Raw genomic sequence first — 27,977 nt, forward strand, 5'->3', positions numbered from 1 at the left:
CCAGAACTTGGAGCATGGTGGTCTGGAGCAGTGGAAGGAAGAAGGTAGAGACAGGAACATACCTACTCCGGAGCTTTGACAAGGGATCTCCTTAGAACTCACTTCCTGGCCATGGAGAAACCAAGAAGGGCGAGCTCTGTGTTCAGATCCCACCTCCTCCTTGGTGGCTGGGTGGCTTGCAACCCGTCATGAACCAATTCCAGACCAATCCTCCATTCAAACATCTATACGTTCTTTGTACCTGGGTCCGCATGGCCTGCACATGTGACTTAATTGTAGAAATATGTGAATACCGTCTAATTCCTGGTCCACCTAGTTGCTCTGAGGCTGGGTCTTTTTTTTTTTTTTTTAACATTTTTAAAATTTATTTATGATAACATTTTTTATTTATGATAGAGAGAGGCAGAGACACAACAGGCAGAGGGAGAAGCAGGCTCCATGCACCGGGAGCCCGACGTGGGATTCGATCCCGGGTCTCCAGGATCGCGCCCTGGGCCAAAGGCAGGCGCCAAACCGCTGCGCCACCCAGGGATCCGAGGCTGGGTCTTAATAAGAGAATATCTCAACTTGGAATATGAGCAGGACCTCACTCAACTCTTTCCGGAACCCCGTCCTGTCGGTCGTCTCTACCCGAATCCTTAATGTAACTTCATAGCAGGATAATTCACAGCAACGACAGAAAATGAGATGTGCAGGGTATATATTTAGGCCTAATATTTTTTTAACAAGTCAGCGTTCCTCACCGATCAATACGTACTTTCCCCCAAATTTTAGTGACAGCAAAGTGTTTCTGATATCTTGTTCCGTCACCCCTGGGATGATCGGTTCCCGCAGAAGCAGATTGGAACCAAATTGCAATCGCTCTCCAACGGGACGGGAAGGGGAGAGAGTCCAACATTTCTTGACCACTTGCTAAAGTGCCAGGCACTACAGTAGGCAATTTGCATGTATTACCTCATTTATCCAGTTTGGGAATTATCTTGTTGACAGCTGGAGTCCCATGAAGGAATATTTTTAAGAAGTAAAATGACAGGCTCTGATTTGCATTTGGAGATTAATTACTCAGACTGCCAGTTATTCATTAACTTGCCCAGCTTGGCCTCAGCCAGCATCTAGATAGTGTAATTTGATTTATTCTGCAGAGAGGTGATTTGCCCCTACATTAACTTGGCCCGATGCCGCAATTTCTGACCACTAAAGACTTATTTGCTTAGGTTACGACATCTCATTTCTAAAAGCCATCAAAGATCTGGGCATGGATTAGATGATCAAAAACGTTGACCAATGGATTAGTTTATCAGATGATGAGTTTGCCCAGCTAGCTAGTTTAGCAGGAAATGAGCCATCTTTTCGGATAAAGCAGCACTTATAGGGAAAATAGAAGACTTTTGTCTCAGTGACTTTTTATTTTTGTTTTTTGTATAAAAAAGCCTGTTGGTAAATACACGGAGTGATTGGTTCTGCTTCCTAGGTAAGGTGGTAAAAAATTTTTATCAGTGTTGAGCAGTCTAGCAAGACCACGAGGGAGTACCCACAGGTACAATCTTTCATCCTTCATAGGAAAAGTATTCTATTGAGTATTGCATGGAATAGAAAGCAGAATTTAGCGATTGCCATTAGGAAAGGAGAGACAGTTCCTTATGAGCGTCTTCGTCTACGCTGTCAGTACATCTATAAGATAATAATATAATATATTATTTATATTTATATATATAATATATTTATAATATAATTTAATTAAAATAATATATAATATAATTAATATATATTTTATATATTATTTATATTTATATAATATATATTTATATATAATATATTTATAATATAATTTAATATAATATATAATTAATATATATTTTATATATATTATTTATATTTATATATAATAGATAAAATGTATAAATATATTTATATATAATATATTCATAATATACTTTAATTAATATAATATATAATATGATTAATATATATTTTTTACATGTTTATATATACATTTATATATAATATATAATTAAACAATTAATATATATATTATATATAATGGGTACAAAAAGGTCTCCATACAGGAGTCCTCTGTAGAATGCGCTACCAAAAGTGAAACTTCTAACACGATTAATGAAATTAATCATTGGTCATTAACATGGGATTTGTGATACATTTTAATGTTCTTGATTAGATTCAAGAACTGAAGAATAAGACCTAATTGATGAAAACGGGCTGTAATTTTATGCTTTTAATATAATGGCCTCTGGCCAAATCCGGACAAAAGAAAGAGCGTTTGATTTGTTACTTTAGATTTGTTTCTCCCAATCCTCCTCGAAAATAGAAATGATTTACAGTTTTAATATATTTTTCATGCACAATTAACATCATTGTTGCCAGATTTACAGAGGAGCAGGAAAACAGAGCTGCAGTGATTTATTAGGGGCGCATGCAACAGAATTAATGCTACCAGCAGCAGAGTTTAATGGGAAAAAGTGAAAACAGAAAAATCTTAAAAATGAAAAGAACGCGTGGTGTCAAAAGCGTGTTTGCTTTAGGCAATCTCTCGGTCTTATGGGATACCTTTTTTTTTTTTTTTTTTTTAAACAGCAGCAAGAAAATATAATATTCGCATTGGGGACTTCTTTCCATTTCAGGTTTCATGTGGAATTTCAATATGGTAAAACACATAATGCTATTATAGGAGGAACTGAGGGAAAATCCAGTTAAGATCGACATTTTTAGAAAGAAATGGGGCATGGGGAGTATTTTAAAGATTCAGCAACTTCCTTCACCATTGGCATAGAATTGAAAACCATGGATTCCTTAGCAAATAGGGTTTTTGGGGTAACATTTCAGTACAAAAAACCCTGCTTGTGTGTTCGTACGTGATTTTGCTTTGTATCTGCTCTGTGTGTTCTTTTTCTTTGAAAGACTCTTTCATTGGATTTTGGAAGATTAACACGTATTTGCCAACAGGTGCTCATCATAGACTTGACACTTGCTCACGTACCACCTGTTTGAGGCCCCGGGAAGTCAGCAGAGCTTCCTTTGCGTCACGGATGTGAGACTCTAACACCTGCTATTTATTGCCTTTTAAAAGAAAGAGGCAAAAAATAAATAAAATAAATAAAAAAAATAAAAGAAATAAAAGAAAGAGGCACGTGTTGCAAATAATAGGGATAAAGCAAAGGCCTTAGTTCGGGGCTCCTTGTTGCCGATCTAGCCAGTGAACGTGTGCAGGCAAAAATCAAGCATCAGCGAATGGGCTTAACCAAGCTTGTTTCCAAAATGCCTTCTCGGCCCCCAGGCCTCTGGCGGTGACTCCTGTGTGTGGGGTGGACTGTCATCTGTCCCTTGCATTGGCCTCCTCCATCCTTTCCTGTTTCAATAGATGGCATGCTCACCTCTTAAATCCATTGGAAGTAGTATTCTACGGACCGGCAAACGTTGCGTTGGTTCCCGTGAGTCTTCCAAGCTGCTAATGCCTGGGATGTGAGAAGTAGAGCTGACCACAGGTACCTGTTAAATGGAAACCACTGGAATAAATATGAGGCCAGCGGTTTCTTTTTCTCTTTGGAAGGAGTCCTTCCGTTTTCTCTGTGGCTGTTGTACTCTGCAGAATCATTCCCTCTAACATCTCATGACACCACAATTATTAAAAACCCCATTAGCTGTGGATTTTAGCTGTGGGATATGCCCACTCATCCAATGCCGGAGTGTTTGCAAATAGTCCTATTTTTTTTTTTTTGGAAGACAACGCATAAATAGGTAGCAAAATACCTGAAATACATTGCACTTCGAGGAGTTTTATCCTCAAGAATAATTGCACATGTGTAGAAGGATGAGCGTACAGGGATTTTCATTGTCGAGTGCTCACGATAGCCAATAAAAAAAAAAAAAGGGGGGGGAAGGCTGCAGCAATTTTTGACAGTCTAGAAATTGTTGCATAATTAGAGATACAATAGAAGCATGGAATACCAGCCATTAAAATTGCATTATAGGATATTTAGTGATATGGGGAGATACTCACAGTGTGTAGTAGTATATTAAAAACAACTTAATCACATTTTTTTTCTGTTTGGGCCTTGCACCCTTTCTCGTTTGTGTTCCCCTGTATAATTCCTCCCAGGTTTGTCGGTTTTATTTCATATAACGACAAGAATGGAAGACGATGACAGGTTGGCATGTCGTGTGTTGAGAATATTTACGGTGGTGTGAACAGAAATGCTGTGGGGGACAGGAGGAAACTTCCAGGCAGCTCTGAGTCCTCTGGGCTACACCAGCCCTGAGGGCCCCACATCCTGGTTCTGTTTTAACCCTGCATCTGCGGCTGTGAGCATCCTCTGCTTTCAGTAGTCAACCAGTGTTGGTGTACGCGTCGCAAATCTCTCCTCTCGCCTGTGTCCTATCCACTTGGTTGAAACAAAAATCAATAGTTTTGATTTAGCAGAGATCCCCCAACAGTTTTTTCTTTCCTTCCTTATGTCTTTTTCTAAGTAGGACCCATTCAAGAAATCCTGACCTCTACCCTTGTATCACAAAAAATGTTCTCCTAGAGATTTTTGTACGAGTGTTAGAGTTCGTGCATACATTGTTAATCCACGCAGAGTAAATTCGTCATATATGGTGTGAGACAGGGATGCAGTGTTTCTCCAAATAGACAACCCACGTAATGTAAACATTGTCTCCTTTTCCACTGGTTTGGTGTCAGGCGAGGTCCTGATAGGGACAGAGGACACACAAAAAGGAAGATATTCATAGATGGGGCAGGATATGGGGTAATGCGTAACCCTGGAGTGGTCATAGGAGGGAGCCCTTAGGCGGACTTACAGATGCCCATTTGGGTTGTTCTGATCGTCCCTGCTGGGGAGGTAGCTGGAGGCTGTAGGTACAGAGCTGTTCCAGAGAGAACTGAGTCAGCCTCCAGATTGTCTACCATGATGTCCCTTGGTTTCCCCCAGGGGAAGCCAGAGGCAAGAGCGAGTCCCTACGGGTTCATGGCAGAGACCACTGTGGGTCTGAGAGAGACAGTACGTCTCGAAGGGGTCTTCCAAAATATAACCCAGGACGAACTTCTGACCTCCACCACATATGCAGCGGGCAATCTACGCGGTGTATATTTGTTCCTGTTCATTCACCAGGCCGCTCCTGCAGGAGGCAAAGTGTGACTTGCCTGGTAGAACGAAATGCCCCTATGCGTCTCTTCTTCAGCGTTCTCTTTGTGTCTGTATGTGGGGGGGGGGGGTGTCTATTCTTTAATGCACAATTTAGAATCAACATGCCAAATTCTGCAAAATTCTGCTATCTTTGTTGGGACGTGTATTGAATTGAAAGGTGACTTTAGGGCAGCCCGGGTGGCTCAGCGGTTTAGCGCCGTCTTCGGTCCAGGGCGTGATCCTAGAGACCCGGGATCGAGTCCCATGTCGGGCTCCCTGCATGGAGCCTGCTTCTCCCTCTGCCTGTGTCTCTGCCTCTCTCTCTGGGTCTCTCATGAATAGATAAATAAAATCCATTAAAAAAAAGTGACTTTAGGAAGAAGAGATATCATTCCAAACTCATGTTGTCTTACCCATGATCTGGCATAGTTTGACCACTTATTGAGACCTAATTTTAGCTTTGTTCAGCTAATGAGTTAATTTCTTCTCCTTCTTCCTCTTCTCCTCGTTCTTCTTGCTAATTATTTTTTTATGTCGTTTCCTACTTCTGCTATAAAAGAAGGTCTTGATTAGATATTCAGACATCTTTTTTTGGATTATCTGTTATGTCTAGTACTTTATCTATCAAATTACATGGATTCCATAAAAGTGATCATACTCTCTGCAAATAATGACCATATTCTCTCGTCCCCTTTGAATATTAATACCCTTTATTGCCTTTACTCCAGTTGTCATTGCATTGATTCAGGACATCCAGTGCTGTATTGAACTGCGTTGGGGCAAACTGACATCCCTGTTCATGATTTTATAGGAACAGAGCCCAAAACTTATTAAATAAATGTTATATTGGTGCTAGATGTTTTGGGAAATGGCCACTATCAGGTAAAAGAAATTACCTTCAAAGTCTAGTTTTCTACTAACTTAAACTTTTTTTTTTAAATCATAAATAAGCATTGAGTGTTGTCATAATTATTTCTAACATCTTTATGGTTGGTCACAGGATTTTTTTCTTACTTTTTTTTTTATTTACTTGGTTTAATAACATAGATTTTTTTCTGTTAGGGTGTTTGGAAACCGCCCCGTCTTGATCATACAGTGAACTTTCAAAAACCTATCAGTACTCTATTCTATTTGCTGTATTAATTCACTTAGGATGTCTGCATCTTCATTCATAAGTGAAATTGATTTATAATTTTTATTTAAGTTTGACTGGGTTTCCTGATTTGATCTTCTGATCTTGTACAGTCCTTATAGTTAAATTAACCTTACAAAGATATTTTGCTGCTTATTTTCATTTTATATTTTCTGAACAAAATTTCAGTAACAACTGAATCACGAGAAAGTGCTTGAAAATAATCTTGGCTGTTGAGTTGTTTTTATGTGGGGGAATTTATTATTATTACTGAGTTTTATTTATTTTTTATTTTTTTATTTTTTATTTTTTTGTTACTGAGTTTTAATGGTCTTTAGTTAATTTATTTAAATCTGGGTTCTAGTTTCTTCACCTTTTCTCAAATATTTATTCATTTAAATGTATTTGTTAACATCAGTGCTTATATCATTAAAATAGTTTTAATATTTTTATTCTGTTTGGAATTATTTAAAGTGATCTCCTTCACTTTTCAACATTAGTGTTTGTTGTTTCTCGATTTTGCTTGGTCAATGTTGTCAGAAGTTTGTTTTTATTAATAAGCTTTTAGTAAACTAGCTTTCATTTTGATAATTAGCTTGCTTGACTATATTTTCATTCCCTTTTCACAGATTTCGACTCTTTATTATATACATATTTTTTTGATTGAGTTGGATTTATTCTGTTTCTTTTACTCCAGCTTTGATTTGCCTCCATGGCTCATTTATTTGCAATCTTTCTTATTATCTTGTAAATGTATTTGAAGTTTTAATTATGCCTGTAAGCACTTCTTTAGACCTGTCAGACGTATTTTCACGTGTGACACCTAAATTATCGTTGGATTCCATGTATTTTGTATTTTTACTTTGACTTCAAGGTACACATACACATATTTAGTGTTCTAACACTTTTATGGGGTGTTTTTATCAATTTTTATTTGATTTGATTAGGTTCAAAGAATATGTTGCTGCCTGGTATGGCTTCTTTAGAGCACCATCTATGAATGGCACTTTTTGGAAATATTCTACGTGTGCTCGAAAGCTACACACACAAGCACATACACATATACCTGCGGACATGTGATTACAGATGGATGTGTGTGCCTGTGCACACATTTTAGGACATACATTCCCATGTGAGTGTATCAGATAACGCTCAACAGGGTTACTCAAACATTCTATATCTTCCATTAGTCTTTCATCTCCTACCTCAATCAATTTCAAGAAGGTCTCATTTTAATCTCTCACCACATTTTTAATAAAATATTTTATTTTATTTTTATTCTTAACATTCCTTTATTTTACTCATAGTATTTACCTTTTACATGCTTCGAGGTTTTATTGGGTACTTTCAAAAACGTCTTGGTGATATCTTCTTAACTTCCGTTCCTCTTCCAATATTTAATGGCCAATTGTGACTTTTATGATATTTTTGTCCAATAGTAAATTTGCACCCCGGATATTTTTCAATCATATTGAGCTTATGTTTTGTCTTTTTTGATTTCTTCATTTTCAAGTTGAGGAGGCCTCTTGTGTTGAAATATATCCATGTTAAGTTTATCTGTATATTGATAAAGCTATTTGTAATCCTATTTTATCAGTGTATCTCGCTTCTGAATTTCAAACTGCTGTTATTAAACAGCTTATAATTCTCATCATTCTATTTTGGGTTTTCTGTTTATCATGCTTGGTTTTCATTTGTTTTCTTTGGTTTTCCTAGCTTCTGTTGCATGGCTTTTAAGTTTCTATTGCTAATGTTGTGGTTATATTAGTCTGTCTTCTGTGCTGTGGTTTTTCTTCTTATATGTACGATTCATCAAGTGTTCCTTTACTTGTTTGAAAGTGATATCCTGGGCAGCCCGGGTGGCTCAGTGGTTTAGCGCCGCCTTCAGCCCAGGGCGTGATCCTAGAGACCTGGGATCGAGTTCCGCATCCGGCTCCCTGCATGGAGCCTGCTTCTCCCTGTGCCTGTGTCTCTGCCTCTCTCTCTGTGTCTCTCATGAATAAATAGGTAAAATCTTTTAAAAAAAAGTGATATCCTACAATTATATTTTCGTATAAGACCCATATCTATTCTTATTGCCTGTCAACGTTTTGAGTATCTGCTGTTTTCTTCAAAACAAAATGTAGAAGAAGCCCACTCTTATCTCCCAACTACCACCATGCCTGATTCTAAGGGAAATTTGGCTCGAGATTATTTCTGGATGTCTTTTTTTTTTTTTTTTACCTTGTAAAAATTCTTTATTTAAATTCCAGTTAGTTAAAATACAGTGTAATATTACTTTCTGGTGTCCAATATAGTGAGGATTTCTTTTTAGATTACTGCCTTCTGAGATTATTAATGCTTTCTGCTTAGCTGGACTCTCTTGCTTTGTTGCAGATTTGGTTCTCTCTTTGCAGAAATAAATTTTTCAAGATTTTCTCTGAGAGGGTTTAATGTGGCATATTCTGTAAGTTTTTTTTTTTTTAAGAATTTCTATTAATTTATTCATGAGAGACAGAGAGAAGCAAAGACACAGGCAGAGGGAGAAGCAGGCTCCTTGTGGGGAGCCACATGTGGGACTCAATCTCAGGACCCTGGGATCACGCCCTGAGCCCAAGGCAGATGCTCAACCATTGAGCCACCCAGGTGTCCCAAGATTTTCTTTTTCATTCAAGAGATAACTTTTCTAGGTTATAAAACTCTAGGCTTCTTCCTCTCCCTTCACCTTGTTGAGAGTAACATGCCATTTGTATCCTGTGTTGCTTTTTCCATCCCGTTTTGGTGCAAAAAAGCCTGTATCAGCCACATTGTCCTTCCTTTCTTTGAACATTCTCTGCTTTTTTTTTCTCCCTGGAAGACATTCTGTATGTATTTACTGTCCTTAAAAATCATGCTTGGGCAGCCTGGGTGGCTCAGCGGGTTAGCACCGCCTTCAGCCCAGGGCGTGATCATGGAGACCCGGCATCGAGTCCCACGTCGGGCTCCCTGCATGGAGCCTGCTATCCTCCCTGTCTCTCTCTCTCTGTGTCTCTCATGAAAAAATAAATAAAATACTTTTAAAAAATCATGCTTATTGGACCAGAGGTTATTTTTGTTTGTTTTTAGAAATAGGCTTGTTTAATTTGTGAGTCCTTTTCTGTCATAAGTCTTGCATGGGCTTTGCTGCTTGGTACTTCTCACCATTATTTCTAGCCATTAATCCTTGTTGCTGATTTAAATGAGTGTTCCTGTCAGATGAAGGATGACATTCAGATTTATGTCTTCCTCCTTTTAGCACGTAGGGGATTTTTCCTCCCTGTGTCGCTCTACTTTTGGGAAGATGCCTCTCTTTGAGTGCACCTGTGCATTCCTTGGCTGCATTCTTCCCATTCAGCTCATTCTTGGGGCTCTTACCTGCAACAATTTTATTTTTCCTCCCCCCGTGTATCTCTCGACCTCCCTTCATAGTTGTTCTTGCTGCTTATTTTCTCCCAGTGTGGGATAGTTGATACACTTCTACTGAATCCCTGATGTTTGTTGGTGTGGATCATTGGTCCTTCTATTTTTTTTTCTCGTCCTTCTAATAAATAGATTATTCTATTTGTTTTTAGTGCTTCTCCTCTTCTGCTGCCTTCTAAGTATTTGTTATGAGTTAATCATCAGTGGAAAGGGTGGTAGGTAACTCATGTTCAAAGGCTAAGCAAAAGCCTTGCTCTCCATCTAATACCTCCGGGTAGTTTGGAGGAAGAATGGGGTCCTTTCAGAGATGACTCTGCAATTCCAGTCTGAGTTCTTGAACCAGGAACTTTGTATTCTTTCCTCCCTTTCCATCCCTCCCATCCTCAGGCAGGCTCTTATCTGAGACTCTGCAAAGTTCAGTTGTGAATACTCAGCCTAATGCCTGTGGGGCATGAGGATGGGAGGCAAATGTGTTTTGCCCTTCTGGATAGTTTCATTGCTATCACATCCCCACTCGAGTGGGTAACCGGAAACCTCAGGACCTTTGGCTCTGCTGAGTCTGCTCCCTGAATTTCTTGATTCGGTATCACGATGGTAGGAAAAGCCAGCAATCCACCCTCACAGCGAGGCGGGGATGAAGCATACAGGGCTGGGAAGCTCTTACTCACCTGTTAGAGGCTCCTGGGTTGTCAGGATCCTTCCCCCTACTTCATCCCACAAACGAGCCCAGCTCTGCTATTTACCTCTCCCGGCATCTCTCCATTTTTGTAGTGATTTAGGAAAAAGGTAAATACTTTGATCAAAGAAATAGAGAAAGAAATTTAGGTGGCTTGTTCAGAAAATGAAGTGGAAAATGCTGCGACTACAGTGGTTTTGGAGGATCATGATTTCTGTAAATAAAAGGAAGCAGTTTCCAGATGTCATAAAAAAAGAGAAAGAACTCTAGAAGAGTTACTTTCTGGCTCCAAGAATATTCTCTCACAACATCTTGCTGCATCTCCATCTGTTATTGTTAACGTGTGGGCCAACAAACCTACAACCGTCTGGGGCTCTTCAATTGCCAACGGTTTTCATTGCATTAGAACCCGACGTGTCTGTGTTCCGCCGCGCTGTATTTCTGTAGCTGGCTTCGCCTAGGTTCCCACATCTCCTTCATTTAACAACATGAGGACAATCTCCAAGGCCCGAATTGAACTTGGGAAGCTCTTTTTATCAAGACTAAATAACACACTGGATTGCGGTCCTGTGGAAATCACAACAACAAAAAAAAAAGTTTGAATATTTCAGATTATTGTATGTTCCCACTTAGGCTTTGATAGACAGTAACATCTCTCCCACCTGAAACCCTTGAGATGATAGCCTTTTTATTTCAGTTAGATTTCTGTAGAGGTCTTCACCCTCAAGCAGGATTTTCCCTGTAATGAAAACATTTTGCATAGAGCTCCTTTTAAATCATTAAAAAACATACCCAGGCTTCTTGAAGACAGATGTACCGAAGGATATGGGACCTTGAATCGTTGACTAACACTGGTTACCACAGACATTATTTACTGTAGGAGATGTCTTCAAGGCCTGCTATGTTCTCAACACTTTCTTGGGCTTGTCTTAAATTGAAACAAACTAACGTATTTTTTTTCATACTCATTTTTGCTTTGGATAATTTTTCTCTCTTCCCCTTTGCTGGCCAACGTGCATTAAAGTACTTACCCCTGTTTGCTCTTCATCATGTGATCTGATCTGTGCTCTAAAATCTGATGGAGAAGCTCGCTAGAGTCCTGCTTGAAACATAACAGAGAAACGCGTATGGTCCTCTCTGCTGGGACAATGTGCCCAGGGACCTAAAGTTTGAATATGGTCTCTGGCCGTTTCAAGTTCTGGCATTCGACTGGGTACTTACCTTGTCAAAATCTCAGTTGCCTCTGATGGGTAAAGAGGGCCTAATAATAGCACCTACCTCACAGGGGCTGTTGCAAAGATTTGTGAGATAATTGATGTAAATTCTAAGCATAGAGCCCCACTCATGAGAAATCTTAGTTAATGTGAACACTAACTAATGTTGTTATCCGTAATGACCCTTAAACTGATTAGAGTGAACTATCAGGGAACTCATCCACTCCCAGTACTGACTGTTCTTTCTTTCATTCAGTGACTTCTTCCCATTTTGTTTTTGTTTTTGTTTTTGTTTTGTTTTTGCTCCAAATAAGTGCCAGACATGATCTAGGTGTGGGCATAAGGTGATAACACAAACAATGTTTGCATTCAAGATGTCCATCATCTTGGGGACTGGCCTTAATATGTCCTGCTCAGAGATGCTTGTTACTTACTCTACCTCTTGATTCTTGCCTCTATTCTATGTAGCAAAGATCATGTGGCTACTTTCCAAATCAGTGGTAAGATATGATGCATATTTTTTCCCCCAGGGGTTAATCAATTGCTCTAATCTCCACTGGGGGGCTATTTTTGGAGTGTTAATATCATCATAATAAATATGATGGCCCTGCCAATGGCAATATAAATATGACGACACTCAACTAGTATAGTAGAGAAGTCATATCTTCATGATTTGCCAGTCCCTGAAAATGTCGAAAAAATTAAAATTTCTGGTTATATTTAGAAGCTGGAAATTTTTACAGAGATTCCACATTTACAACATTGCTTACAAATATGTAAGCTTGGGCAACACTGGGCCGGTAGTGGACTAGGGATGAGGAGTGGCTCTTCCTTTTAGACATGCCATTCACTCTGCTATGTCGCCACCCTCCCCACCACTCCCTAATGTGGCCCCAACACTCGGGCTGAATGCTTTTTTTCTCCTATATTCTTACCTGACTCTTACATTTTCCCTGAAAGCTCTGAATTTATGCTTTTGATCTTGAGGTTGTTTTAGCATTTTTTAAAATCAATAATCCAATGCCAAGTATTGGCTCAACACTTTTCATATCTGCTGGATTATCTCACGGAGTACTTAGAAAACATTTCTGTTGACATTTTCATCAACAAAACAAAGTATATGTATAGTTATCCAAGTAGATAGCAAATATGATAAAGATTCTTATCATCCTAAAATCTTGTATCTGTGAGTTGCTTTGTTTTTAGTGATAGGCATGCAGTCATTCGTTCACACATATTTGAGAACGTCCTATGGACAGGTACTTTTCCAGGTAATAAATAGACCCCAGTAGGTACCATCCCTTTCCTTATGGACTTGAAGTGAATAAAGAAATTAATATGTAGTGTTTGGAGCAGTGATCCATGCTGTGGAAGAAAATAATGCAGATTAAAGTAGATAGGGAATAATAGGAATGAGTTGGTGCAATTGTTAGGGGCAGAGGACATTGAAGGCCAGGTCTGAAGGGAAGAGTTTTCTAGAAGTCGGAAACAGCTGTGCAAAGACCCTGAGGTGGTATAGACCTCGATGTGTTCAGGTGATATCAAAGTAACCAGTGTGGCTGGACTGCAGAAAGAAGCAGAGTGGAGATGAGAATGGAGAGGGCCTAGGTGTCGGACCCTACAAGATGGGTAGGCCATTGAAGGGACTTCAGCTTCTCAAAGATGGGGATGAGAAGCCACAACTGAGTTTTGAGCAGAGGAGTGACAATCTAAGACATACATTTTTATTGGGTCACTTTGGGTTCTGGCTGCGTCATTGTAATGTTGGGGCAAACGTGTTTCCAAGAAATGCCCTCACAAGATGACAAAGAAAAGTCCGTAGCTTTCTTATGGGAACCCAAAACCAAAAGATATCTGCCACGTGGCATCGAGGAATACATGTGTCATGAAGACACTGTATTAATAATTAAACACTCACACACAGGAGTGAAATATCCTAATGGTAATGCTCATTTCCCCAGGAACTGACCAACTTCATGGCCCTTTTTCGTAAGGCTCAGTAAATAGTTGTTGACTGAGAACCATGTGTGAATCCAATGTCTGCTCTTTTAGAGTGTTCATTACCTTCTTTGTTTCTTTAGTAAAAATTACCCTCACGAAACCCCATGCATTTCGTCCTTTTCACACCTTGGTCCTTGTGCAAAGAGCGGAGATGTGCATGGTAAAGCTGTGGGGAGGGTGGGACCATCCTCTTTGAAGACCCTCTCCCCCATCCCAACAGCCCACAAGAAGTCACCGGACATTTGAAACAGGTGGTGTGTCTTGAGGATGCCTGTTCCAAAGGCAAGTTTGAGTGTCGCTTGCAGGCATTCTGGAGAATTCCAAAATACTCACCTTGGCCTCTTCACCTCCCTACTTCCAAAAAGATTTGTCTTACTGTAGGGACCATCTGTTCATCTGGTTTGTTTTGTCACTGCACATCCCTGTTTCTGGAGTGTTTCTTCCCAGTTTCCACTGTTCCAATTTCTCCTGAATCAGTGGAATGCTGGGTTTGGGGTGGACTCGCCTCTCTCCCCGGGGGGACTTGAAGCCCCTGAGGCAGAGTCATATTTTTGTCCAGCTTCATGTATAATAGCACAGGTATTCCATAATCTCAGTCAGAAAAATACATATATTGTACATGAATTTCCTTTTCAGGTTTTTTATCAGAAGGATGCACGAGATCCTCTATATTTTCAAGATACAGCATGACTGTTTTTGCCTGTACGGCTGTGATTATGTAAAATTTATCTGTTTTGCAACCAACCCTTCTTCCCCTCCTAGTAATCACGATGTCCTGGAAGAGTTGATGCTGAATTATTAATCGATCCTCTCTGCCCCTCGCTCATAAAAGAACACACCTCTTTCATAACAGAGGCATCATTCCTAATATCTTTTCTTGTTTCCAGAAACCACTTAGAGATGAAGAGCCACTTTGAAAAATGGGTTGATTTTTAAAAATGAGTTATAGGCAGCAACAATCGGAGACATGATGACTGGTGTTTATTTCCATTAGGGATTGTTTTTCTAGATTTAATAAAAAAGATAAAGTGCTGAGAAGCAGTTTATCAGCAGGATTCCATGGTTTGTTGGATGACAGCAATGCTCTCTGAGAAGCAGAAATTCAGGAGGCTGGCAAGAACGTTTATTAAACTTCCCCAAGGATAGAATAATTGATAAGTCGTCCACCGCAGTCACCGTGAACGACCGTGTGCAATACCTTTATTTTAATAATTGTAGTGATTAAGGAAAAGATGCAATAATTTGCTGTTTAGTTTACCTGACTGATTACGATAATAACAAAGGGGGAAGTAAATCATGAAGAGACAATTAAACTTTAATCATTCAAGTTGTAGAAAGTTGGGTGTGTGTCTGTGTGTGTGTGTGCATGTGCGTTTGCCACTTTGATGGAAAGAGACTTTTACAAAGACTGCTTCTTGTTAAGAGCTTTCCATTAAAGTGGAGCTTTACATGTTCGTACTGATTGCTAACCGTCAGGGAAAATGTGAGGGTGCGGCTTAAGGGGGAACCATACCTCGTAATGGGAATGTCTCCTGTGGGAATGTCTCGAAACAGTTATGGCTTTTATCTCAGTATAAACAAGAGCTGAGCATTGGAATTTGTCTCCGTACATTCTGTAAGTAAAATATATTCAATAGGTATTAAAAGTGACTAATATCCTGCTCAGATTATTCCTTCCTACACGCTTCTTGCCAAAGAAACCATTTAAAGTCTCTGAGGCCATAAATCTATGAGTATCTAATACGGTAGAAGGAAGTCAGGGAATATGAAAATAGAGAAAAACTTTAGGATCCGTTGGTTCAACAGAAGCGGCTCTTATTTTATAGAAATCTAAAATAACTCAGATATGGATGGAGTCGTCAAGTGCATCTGTTTAATCATGTCCTATATTTTTGGGAAAGAAGCATATCCCAACCTGACTTAGTCCCTACGATTCAGTCTGAGTCGGGACATTCCAAAGGACCTTGACGATGCTACATGCTCTAAAGCTAGGCCATTTTTATGGTTAAAGGATTGGGATTTATTGCAAAGTTGTACAGTCTTATATCTTTTTTATTATTATTATTATTAGAGTTTTTTTTTTCTTAGTAAGTTTAAAACCTTGAACTACCAATTAATTTCTTTTATAAATACATTGATATGGGGCACCGGGCTGGCTCAGTCAGTGGAGCATGTGACTGTTGATCTCAGGGTTGTGACTTCAAGCCCCACTTTGGGTATAGAGATTGCTTAAAAATAAAATATTTGGGGCAGCCCTGGTGGCTCAGCAGTTTAGCACTACCTTCAGCCCAAGGGCCTGATCCTGGAGACCCGGGATCGAATCCCATGTCAGGCTCCATGCATGGAGCCTGCTTCTCCCTCTGCCTGTGTCTCTGCCTCTTTCTCTCTCTCTCTCTGTCTCTCATGAATGGTTAAATAAAATCTTTAAATTTTTAGAGTCATGTAAAATTTTGGAAAATAGTATAGAGTTTCCATATACCCCACCCCCAATGCCCCTATTATTAATATCATATATATTACTATTACATATTTGATACAGCGAACCAATATTTATGCATTACTATTGACTAAAGACCACACGTTATCAGATTCTCTCAATTTTTATCTACTGTGTTCTGTTCTAGGATCCCACGTCACATTTGGTCTCTGTATCTCCTTAGACTCCTCTTGAGTCTGACAGTATCTTATTCTTTCCTTATTTTTTGTGACCTTCACAGTTTTGAGGAGGACTGCTCCTTCAGTTTGAATTTGCGTGATGTTTTTCTCATGATTAGGTTGGGATTATGGCTTCTGGGGAGTTAGTCCGCAGACTGGAGTGCCCTTCTCATTACATCATGGCAGGGGAGGGGAGAGTCGTGCTGTCATCAGTGTGACTTATCTCTGATGACTTTGACCTTGGTTACCTAGGGGAGGTCATGTTCATCACATTCTCCACTACAAAGTGGCTTTGCCCCCTTTCTAATCTGTGCTCTTCAGGAGGAAGTCACTACCGTGCAACCCACCCTTAAGGAATGGGGATTTGCCCTCTCCCTCCATGAAGGCAAAGTATCTATATAAATTATTTGAACTCATTCCTCATGAGAAATTTGTCTTTTTTCCTCCATTTCTTTTTTTTTTAATATTTTATTTATTTACTCATGAGAGGCACAGACTGAGAGAGAGAGAGCAGAGACACAGGCAGAGGGAGAAGCAGGCTCCATGCAGGAAGCCCGACATGGGACTTGATCCCAGGTCTCCAGGATCACACCCTGGACCGAAGGCAAGCGCTAAACCGCTGAGCCACCCAGGGATCCCTCTTTTCCTAAATTTCTTTATTTATTCATTATTTCCTTTTATCACTATAGATTGGATATTTATTTTATGTATTGGGTTTTGATCCAATATTATGTTATTCACCTACAACAGGTTTTAGGAAATAACCTGGAACTGAACATTTTTTATTTTTGAGCATTAAGCATGCTGTTATTTTATCTGGGAGAGAGGCCAGCCAAACAGTTGTATGTTACATTTTAGGACATAAGCATTTTCTAATTAATCTTGATTGCCACAAAATTCATTCATTTACTTAAGATTATGGATTATCTAGTCATTTATATAAGACCTTAGGTTGCTTAGTTAATTAAAATCACTCTCCTAAAAACTAAAGGCTATCTTGTACCTCTGGCTTTTTGAAACAAATATTTACAGTATTTTTTTCCTTTCACAGCTATGGTTAGATGTCTAAACAAACATCCCAGGGCATGATATTTAACATATGACGAACAGAAGACCTAATGGTCCACATTAGGTCAGGGGTGTCTGGACATGAATGCATCTATAAAAGCTTTTGCATATTTTTACTTTCCTTAAATGAAATTGCATTTACAAAATCAGCGATACCTTATAAATCTTATAATAATGTTGACGAAGAATAGCCATGGATGTGCACTGTGATCTCTTTAAAAAGGGCCTCTTGGCTCTTGTGGTTTTTGTGATGTGCTCTGCTTTGCCAGGTAGAGTATGTACTTCCAATGCCACAGCCCCTGGGTGTTGGTTTTCTGTGCACCTGCCCCTTCTGATTCACACCTTGGTTCCTCCCTCTGCACAGACTCAGAAATGGACGTGAAGGTTCGGATCCAAGCCATTGTCTTTAATTTCCTTGAACAAAGGCCGTTTGGTCAAGAGTATACCCAATAGGAGACCATCAAAGACTGGGGAACCAGGGCTCCCAAAGGCACTCAGAAGCTGTTTCTCCTGGGGGTATGCTACGAGTACCTCCGAGGTCCAATTCATTTCTATCTTTCCTCCCAAAACTTTGCCCAGTGTGCTGTTCCAAGTAAGGTCAGGACTTCTGTTTTTATCTTTGCAGAGCGAAGGCTTTGAAGATGAAGCTCCTCACAGTTCCTTTGTTACTTTAGCATTCTACAATTAAATATATTCCAGGAATGAAGGACTGCTATGATTAGAGAAGTATATTGGGAAGAACGAACCTGCTGGGGGTACCTGCCTATAGGGTCTGAGCCTGTTGTGGGGGATGCACAGATGCCCAGGACTCTGATGGCTCAGCTCTCTAGCAATGGGATGGTCACTGGATTCCTTCTTTGTGAGGCTTCTCTGTGTATGGGTGGAAGTCTTTTGGGTCGGGATTACCATAGCAAAGGGACTAGAACATCCCAGGGAGAACCCTAAGGAATCTCTTGCAGTGCCTGGGAATCCAGAAACCTGCAGACTACATCCTTCCACCCCCTTCTCCCCAGCTTTGCTCTGCACCTTCAAGCAAAGCTTCTGAAAGTGCCATGTATCCCCGGGACACATCTGTTGGCTAATAGAGATATTACCCTAATTCCTAAAGGCTTTTAGTTTTAGTGTCTTGCTGGGGGCTGCACCCTTACCTTTCCATGTGGGTTGGCAGAAAAGAGAAAAAGTGTGCATGCCCAGCCCTGCATCTGAGGGAGTAAAACCCCATGGTTTTCCTTTTCTGCATCAGGAGAGTATTATTTTCCTGCTTGACTGGCCCAGCTCCAGGACACATTTACCCATCGGGGGTGCTGAAATTTGGACCCACTTAGTTGGCTTATTTTTGAAACCCTCCCTTTGGGGTATCACTGCTCTAGTTAGGAGACCTGGTGCCAATGGATCTGGAAAAAGTTTGCAGTCACAAAATAAAGCAATAGTTTTGAAAGAGATGGTACAGCAGATTCAGCTATGTTGTGTGCACATTCTGCTTTTTTTGTTGTTTGCTTATTCTTCTTGTTTTTGTTGTTGTTTTGTTTTGTTTTACCCAGACAGCTCAGAAAATAAACCCAGAACGGACGTGATCAATGTGTGTCTCGTGTTTGCCACTGTTGAAAGTCTGGGTTTATATCTGATTGGCCAAAAAGTTAGAGATCAGGAAATTTACAAAGAATAAATCCATGACTCAATTCATACATTCTTTGGGTCCTTAGGATTAATCAACTAATGCAGTTGACCATTCTTACTACATGAAGATTAGGGGCACTGAGCCCATGCATTGTCAAAAATCCAAATATAACTCTGACTCCCCAAAACCTTAACTAGTAGACTTCCATTGACCAGAAGACTTGCCGATACCATAAATAGTAGAGTAACACATATTTTGTGGGTTGCATGTGTTACATACCATATTCTTACAGTAAACTAAGCTAGAGACAAAAAAGGTTGAGAAAATACATTTATACAACAGATACTGTTGTATTTTATTTATTAAAAAAAATACATGTATAAGTGGACCTGCACAGTTCAAACCCGTGTTGTTCAAGGGTCAACTGCATAAAAGGTGCCAATATAATAATAATAGTTAGGTCATGTCATGGTTAGTCTCTTTCTTTCTTTCTTTCTTTCTTTCTTTCTTTCTTTCTTTCTTTCTTTCTTTCTTTCTTTCTTTTTCTTTCTTTCTTTCTTTCTTTCTTCTTTCTTTCTTTCTTTCTTCCTTTCTTTTTTCTTTCTTTCTTTCTTTCTTTCTTTCTTTCTTTCTTTCTTTCTTCTTTCTTTCTTTCTTCTTTCTTCTTTCTTTCTTTTTCTTTCTTCTCTCTTCTATTTCTTTCTTCTCTCTCTTTTCTTTTCTTTTCTTTTCTTTTCTTTTCTTTTTTCTTTCTCCTTTACGTTTAGAAAGAGAGAGAGTGTGTGGACACACATGTGAGCAGGGGAAGGGGCAGTGAGAGAGGAGAGAGAGTCTTAAGAATACCCTGTACTAAAAAAACAAACAAACAAAAAAAAAACAAAACAAAAAAACCCAAACGAACAAAAACAAAACAAAAAAACAAAAAAAGAAGACCCTGTACTGAGTGTGGAGCCCGGGGTGGGGCTCAATCCCACCACCTTGAGATCATGACCTGAGTCAAAATCAAGAGTTGGATGCTTAACCAACGGAGCCACCCAGGTGCCCCTGCTCTCATATTTAATGCAATTCTTGCTGTCATTTTACAGGCCCCACACTCATAGTATGGGGCTGGTTGTTAGTGGATTTCTAAAGGTTGAAAGAGTTTTGAATGTGATACATAAGAGTTCTTGCTAGAAGGGAACAGAGACGATTAGAGCAGCTAGCAGTGACATCTCTCCTGATCTTGGAGACAGCCTGGAGGGCTTCCCAGAGGTAGCACAATTTTGACCTAAACCTGAAAGATGAGAAGGGAGAGATTGGCCAGTCAATGAAAACCCACAGACAAAATTCTGCAGTCAGTTCCTTTGATGGTATTGCAAATTGATTTCTCCAACCAGGCATTATGTTTTTTCTATTTTGCACACATATGTGATAAACACTTTAGGAACAAACAACCCCCAGGATCATGCAAGTTTCATAAAAAGTCAAACTTAAGTTCTACTAAGAAGTAAACTTCAGTGAGAAGGCTCCAGTGGTTTACATTAGACTCAGGTGTTTGACGTGGTACAAGGTCATCACATTTGAAATCTGTCTGTTTTGATTCTTTATTTTGCTGACGATATGAGCTAAAAATGTTGACTCACAAAATATTCCCTTAACCTAGATTCTCTTTAAAGCAGAGAATGCAAGAAAAGTTTTGTTCAGTGTTACTGTTTTATTATACATTGCTTTGTGCATTCTTATTACATTATGCAAAATTTGGCACAGCAACTTCATTATTGCCGGGAACACGCCGAGAGTAGGGATGTAGGGCATGGGCGTGAAGCTCAGGAGGACTGAGGAGTAACTCAGCATTGGGTTGATTGGGTACCTCGTGCTTGGCCCATTGGGGCTGCTTGAAAACCTTTCAGGTGTGTGTCCCAGGACCACCTTCCCAGGGACAAGATGGAGGAAGCAGTCACTCATCCACTTGCATCTCCTCTTAGCTTACTACAGATAAGCTCCCCAAGGTCCTCGGGGAGTGCTCAGGAGGTTTCAGTAGGCCAATCTCCATGAGGTGCCAGAGCAGGTGAGAGGTCACGTTGCACCTGGCCCAAGCTGGGTGTTGCCCGGGCAGCCCTGGTCCCCACCAGATGGGAAGAATAAGCCACATGGCTGGGACGTATCGTATCCAACCATCAAGAGCTCTGAAACCAGCGCTCTACTGGCTGTGGCTGATTGGGTCCAAGTGTATCAATGTCCTCAAGATGCTTTGGGCTGCATCTTGAGCTCATGGTTTACTTGTGTCTGTATCAGCGAAACTGCCTCTGTGTTAGTAAGGAAAGGATTAAAAAAAAAATCCATCCTTCAAAATTCAGGTTATCTGCACCACGGTGGCTCTCGCGAGTCCTTCAGTTTTGTTTCTAGGTTGAATGTCGATTGGTTCCTGGGAAGGCATTGGCGGTTCTTAGTTTAGTCATCCCAGCCATACCGCGGCTCTGGGCTCTGGACCCTCGACCCTCAGCCTAGCCACTGGAGCCCAGCTCTGTGTTGTAGGCAGCATCCAGATCACAAGACTTCCTGCATGTCTGCTCTACCCCGTGACAGAAACGAGAGAGCCTTCTTCGAAGGATTGTTTTTTAGGATGACCAGGAATCATAGTTAGACAAGCCCAGCCTTAGATCAAACCCCTCCCATTCAAACTCTTTTAATTCCTGACTTAAAGAGAAATGAAATTGGTATTGGTAGGGCTGCCTGGGTGGCTCAGTCAGTGAAGCATCTGACTTCAGCTAGGTCATGATCTCAGGGTCCTGGGATCGAGCCCCAGATCAGATTCCCTGCTCACCAAGGAGTCTGCTTCTCCTTCTCCCTCTGCCCCTCACCCTGCTCATGCTCAATCTCAAATAAAAAAAAATATGTATAAAAGAGAGAGAGAGAGAAATGAAATTGTTTTCGTGAAGGTTACGGGTTTCAAATATCTTCTGAAAAGCCGGCCAACTTCTACATGACAGGAAATGCGTATTCTGTTCTTGCTTCTTGTCACCACCTCCCGAAGGAGTGGTGAGTCACAGACCTCATGACTTTGAGGACTTTCGGGACCAGTGAACAGAGCTCTTCATAGGAGGAAACGGTCTCACGGGATAGGTCTCCTGATTCCACATCTAGTTGTCCAGGTGCTGCTAAAATTTCATGACAGACAGTAATGGTGTTACTAACAGACCAGCAATAACCTCAGCTCCCGTTCTTGGACCACCTATGAGGGTCAACACGCTTACAACCCGGTGAGGCTGGGGTTACTCACTCGGACCATTTCCATGGATCGCCACTGTGTTTGGGGTCCTTTATTTACTAAGTGTGTCTTTTCCACTGGACGGATGATGTCAACGATCAGAACGCTTCCAGATTCAGTTCAGGGACTCAGGGATTGGAAGTGGTGAAGCTGGGATGCCAGTGCTCCTGAGCACTGTGTGTATTTTTAGCATCACTAGAAAAGGCTAGTCCGGTCTAATTAACTATTCAGATTCGTCATAGTGGATCCCATCTAATGGGCATGGATTTCTAGCATCCAAGTGGTAACCAACTTCGATGAACATAACCTAAAGCTCTTGCTTCTAAATAGGATGTTTTGGGGTCCTTGTTTTTGGTGCTGTCTTCAAACTGGCTAATAAACATCAGCAGGGGCACCTGGATGGCTCCGTCTGAGAAGCATCTGCCTTTGGCTCATGTCATGATCTCAGGATCCTGGGCTTGGGCCCAACTTTGGGTTCCCTGCTCTGCAGGGAGTCTGCTTGTCCCTCTGCCTCTGACCCTCCCTCTACTTGTGTTTGCTCTGTCTCTAAAATAAATAAAATCTTAAAAAAAAAAAAAAAAGCTATTTAAAAAAAGAAAAAGTAAAATCGGGAGAAGTGCAGATCCAGACTTCACTATCCACCAAATATCCCAATCCAACGACAAAATACCCCCATCCAACAACAAAATCGTGACAGTGCTTTTACAACTCGTTTGGCACAAAACCTGACCTGACAGATGGCAATGGATGGTCTTTATTTTCCATTTCGGGGTAGACATTTAGATGTTTTGCTGTGGAAATATTAATGAATTGGATTATGTATATGAGATGATGTTCTAGGTTCTTCTGGAGGTGTCGCATGCATAATATCCATAAAAACCGAAAGACTCTAAATTCCCTCGTTTCCCCAGAGTATATTCATCTGCAAGGGCTGTAGGTCATCAGTGGTGGATCAAGAGTCGTGGTGGTCAGTGGTCAAGTGGATTGCAAAGAATAGCAACCAGGCCTGGAATTCATACCGTAGTTGCAGTAATAAGTCATATTTAGTCATTTTCAAAAGTGACCAAGCAATGTAACGACCTCCCTTATGTTTACAGACTTGAGTGATGTTAATGGAAGATTATATAAGCCAAAAAAAAAAAAAAAAAAAAAAAAAGCAGCTCCCATCAAAATAATGGCATTTCTTTGTAGAGAAATGAGGTGAGGGGTAAGTCTTGGTTTTATGTGTTCAATTTGCAACTTAAACTCCCCAAGTAATTATGAAGATAGATTTCCAAGGCATGGTTCTGGGATTCTGTGTCAGTTAGAGCAAGGTGATAATTTCCAAGTTAACATTCATTAGGAAAATAATAATTCATTTAATATAACAGGTTCGATGACACTTTCTAAGCCCTGACAAGTAATGAACCCACTTCTATTTGCTCACATAAAACCCATTAGTCTATTTTAAACAAGCTAATCTAAAGTCTTAACACAAGACATCTTTTAAGGCACCATTTTTTTGCTCATCGTTTGCCTTCATTAAAGCACATCAATTTAAATATTTTATTCCATATCCTAAATCATATTTGTATGTACACACCGATTCTATGCTGTGAGTTACGTTCATATAAAAAGTGCATATACGCTTGTAGGTTGTTGTAAAATACTGTTGATTACGTGCTCTAAATTCATTTGATTTTGTTAATGAAATCACTACTCTGATATATGCATTATTCTGGTTTATGCTGCAAAGATGTCTAACAGTTGTGATTCCATCCATACTCCTGTTGGAGCCACCTGCTAGGTCTGGTTGACTCCATGTGGGTCAGGATGTGAGGTTCTTTTGTCCTGCCTCCATCCTGTCCCCCCGCCACACACACACGTGTTCCACCCAATGCAGGTGGCTCACAGGTGTCAACCTCGCATCAAGAGCCAGAGGGCACCTGGGTGGCTCAGCGGTTAAGCGTCTGTCTTTGGCCCAGGGCGTGATCCTGGAGTCCCGGGATCGAGTCCTGCATCGAGCTCCCTGCATGGAGCCTGCTTCTCCCTCTGCCCATGTCTGTGCCTCTCTCTCTCTCTCTCTTTCTCTCTCTGTGTCTCTCATGAATAAATAAAAAATCTTAAAAAAAAAAAAGCAAGAGCTCCCAGGTAATACACAGGGAGCCGCCATGAATAGTCTAGCATAGCTGGCCCTCGGTCTGCTGGCCATCATTTGTCTTCCCTTTGACTTCTGGGTCTTCCCCCATGGCCCACCACCTCTCTCCCTTGGACTATGTCTTCTCTTTTTCCTGTAGAAGCGTTCCCCAAGTTTGTAGATCTGAGGGTCTTCTGCATGTTCGTTTCTCCATCAGCCTTCAGCTGAGAGACATAGAGAGAGAAAGACCTCCAGGATACAACCCAAAGGAAGAAGATGAAGGAGGAAACAGACAAGCAACAGATGAACACACTGAGATATAACCTCCTCTCCCAGATTAACACAGAAATCCACGCATATATAGATCCTATCCACCTGTGACGGTAGTTAATAATATATTTCCCCATATATGATACAGTCTGAAGCCCTCACTTGGGAAGATTATACAGAAACCTAAGAGCTGTGCAATATGTTCTTTCTTCTCACCTAAAGACACAAGGTTTCATTTCTGTATTTCTAGAAATTTGTAGGTACTTGCAATTCCAGGAAGTCTTCAGGCTGGTTGTTACTAAGTAGAAAATAGATGTGCAATTATACAAGAGTTTGTGGAGGAGGTGAAATTTAGGATAAACATTAGCATTTGTGGAATCTAAAATGTGCCTCCATGCTGTATCTGAAAACACTAAATAGATTTTAAAAACAGTGGGACCGTATGTATATATATGCACACATACCTCTCCAGCACACAGATGCATGCACGCCCACACCGCTCATACACCTGTTCCACTCACACACAAAGACATCACTCACACGCGGTCATAGGGTACCCAGACACACACACCTGACACAGATAGATTCCGCGACTATTCTTTGCCGGTGATCTGCAGAGAATTCTTGAATGAATACAACATACCGACATTATGGTTTGGGTAGAAACACCCTCATGGTTCCTACACTTTAGAGCTATTACGTATTTCTGCGTAGAGCCGAGCTACAAAGTATTAATGTTTTATCATACACCTAGACGACGTTGTGAAATAAAATCCTGAATCATTAAGTGCTTGTGTTTCGAAATCACGTCGCACAGGTGCTGAGCTGTAGTGAGGCATCAGTTAGCAGGTGTCCTGCGGTCACAGTGTGGCCCGAGCAAGCCACATGTCATGATGGTAGACTATCGGGCTGATGGTACTGATGACATTCTACATCAATACCTTGGTGTCTAGGAGGGCTCTGTACGTCGTAAGAGAATTTTGGCAGATGTCGTACGTGATGACATTTGGCTCCTTACGTTTGGCTGCCTGCTGAATCCCAGGTGGTCCAGAATCCCATTTAATCACCTTTTTCTGCACTGTACTGTTCTCACCCTTTCTTGGAACCATTGAGTCTCGGCTACCCATTAGCCTCAGTTGGATTTTCTCCTGAACTGGAGAGAAAGAACAATTGGAGCTGCACCCCAGGGGGAAAAAAAAAAAGAACAATTGGAGCTGCACCCCAGCGGGCAAATCATCCAATGTGGTGGAGAGTGGCGACCACATGAGCGTCACCATGTAGTTTCGTTTTCTTTCCCTTGTGTTGATAAATATTCCGTGTGTGCCGCCAAAAGAAATGAACCTTAAAATTCAACTCAGTGACTATCTACTGTCTGTTTTATAAAGATATGTTTAGTAGCATCAGGAAGTGTCCAAAAGAAAGAGGCCTTGGGATACCCCCTGAAGGTGAGCATTATATACTTTTCCAGAAGTACTCTGGCCTTTTCAAACCCTAATAATTCCCTACAACAGGAATCCCACAGCTTCCCTGGGCAGCGTCTTCATGCAGCAAGTCGGATCGTTGCATGCTTTTAACTAGTGATTAGTTGATGATCAGTGTACTTATCAAATTGATTAACTATCTTGGCTTGTCTCCCTAATAAGTAGCTTTTCTACAAGACGACTGGGTGGTACGGTTGGTGGGCCTCTGCCTCTTGATTGTGATCTCAGGGTCATGGGATCCAGGCCTACATCAGGCTCCATGCTCAATTGCAGAGTCTGCTTGGGACTCTGCCCCTCCCTCTTGCTCTCTCTCTCTTCCTAAAATAGATAAATAGATCTTTAAAAAGAAGAGCTTCTCAATCTCAACATGTGAACTGAGTTTTTATGTAAATAACCAGTAAATTATATGTGCACACAGTCTTATAAAATATAAATGAGGGATCCCTAGGTGGCGCAGCGGTTTGGCACCTGCCTTTGGCCCAGGGCGCGATCCTGTAGACCCAGGATCGAATCCCACATCGGGCTCCCGGTGCATGGAGCCTGCTTCTCCCTCTGCCTGTGTCTCTGCCTCTCTCTCTCTCTCTCTCTCTCTCTCTCTTTCTCTCTCTGTGATTATCATAAATAAATAAAAATTAAAAAAATAAAATAAAATAAAATATAAATGAGCAAATGAGTTCCAGGTCTTTAACTAACTGAACAAGACTATATACACACATAAAAGATTACATAAACGTACATATATATAGTGTGTGTATATATGATTGTGCATATTTGCATATGTATCTATCATGTGCAACCACCCCCGAGCAAGTGTCTCTGCCTCTCTATATCATCTATATTTCCTGTTTATTGATCTATATCACCTATATTTCCTATTTATTCATCCATGTATCATCTCTCCAATTCCTGGATATTGGATTTTACAATATTGGATTTTACAGGATGCACGTGGGGACACCCTGCTTACAGTCTGAAAGTACAGTTATCCTCACTTTCTTTTTTCATCTTTGGTAGGATGTTCCTATTCTTTTCAAACACAATTTCCTACACCCACAGGCTCCCACAAGTGCCCTTGTTTCTGAAATCCAACCAGCCTAATGTGTGTCAAGTATAAAGATGGCATCCACGATGACGGTGATGCACAAGGTTCAATAGGAGGGTATTGGTTGTACTGAATGTGTGACTCCTGTCTTCCATTGTTCCCCAGATAAAACTCAAAAATTGTGGGGCCTTGTTTTCTTCAGTACTGTGCTTTTGATGCCTAGTACGACTTAACTGCTTAATAAATATTTGTGGAGTATGTGGATGAATAAACGAATCATACACAGTACTGCCACTGGTACGGCATGGCTGGTATTTCCCTACTTGGATTCCCTTGTCTCCTGTCCAGTGTCTAATTCCCACCTTGAAAACTGATCACGGGTGGCTCCTTCTGTAAGGTGCCTTTGCCAACTGCTCCTGTGTAGAGATAAATTTCCCTCCCACTGAACTCCCATTGAACTTTATCTGCATCGATATATTATACTGTGTTTTCTAACTCAGCCATGCCAGACGATAAGATTTGAGTGAGTGAAGATCCTGGCTTTGCTTTTCATAAAACCAAAGAAAGTGCCTTCTATGTAGCGTTCACGGATATCCTCTCATTTTGTACAGCAGCTGATGAACTAGGTGATGAAGGCATATTTTCACTTTGCTCAATAGATTAAACAAACAAACAAAGCTCAGAGAGACTGATTCTGCAGGGTTTTACTCCCAACCCAAGCCAAGTCTATTGACTTGACATCAACCACATGTCATTGTCATCTGATAACTTTTCCAGCAGCCTTTACTTACTTCAAAGTGTTGATTCATGCTGATTTAGGCAATTCAGTCCGTTTCCACACATATTTCATGACCACTTGCTCTGCACCAGACATTATGAGGTAAATAGTTCTGGATGAC

At 40.6% G+C, this 27,977-nt stretch overlaps 1 protein-coding gene and 1 long non-coding RNA gene across 8 annotated transcripts in view; one reads left to right on the plus strand and one right to left on the minus strand.

Annotated features, from left to right (window-relative positions):
- NLGN4X (neuroligin 4 X-linked) overlaps positions 1-27,977 on the plus strand; it is a 361,845-nt gene that overhangs the window by 143,581 nt on the left and 190,287 nt on the right. The window lies entirely within an intron of this gene.
- LOC144308490 (uncharacterized) lies at positions 1,322-27,948 on the minus strand. The gene is made up of 3 exons (XR_013374961.1): positions 27,870-27,948; positions 3,390-3,504; positions 1,322-1,671 (listed from the first exon to the last, which is right to left on the minus strand). It is a non-coding gene; the product is annotated as an uncharacterized LOC144308490 (long non-coding RNA).

This window comes from Canis aureus, chromosome X (assembly GCF_053574225.1).
Source record: "Canis aureus isolate CA01 chromosome X, VMU_Caureus_v.1.0, whole genome shotgun sequence".
NCBI classification, from domain to species: Eukaryota; Metazoa; Chordata; class Mammalia; order Carnivora; family Canidae; genus Canis; species Canis aureus.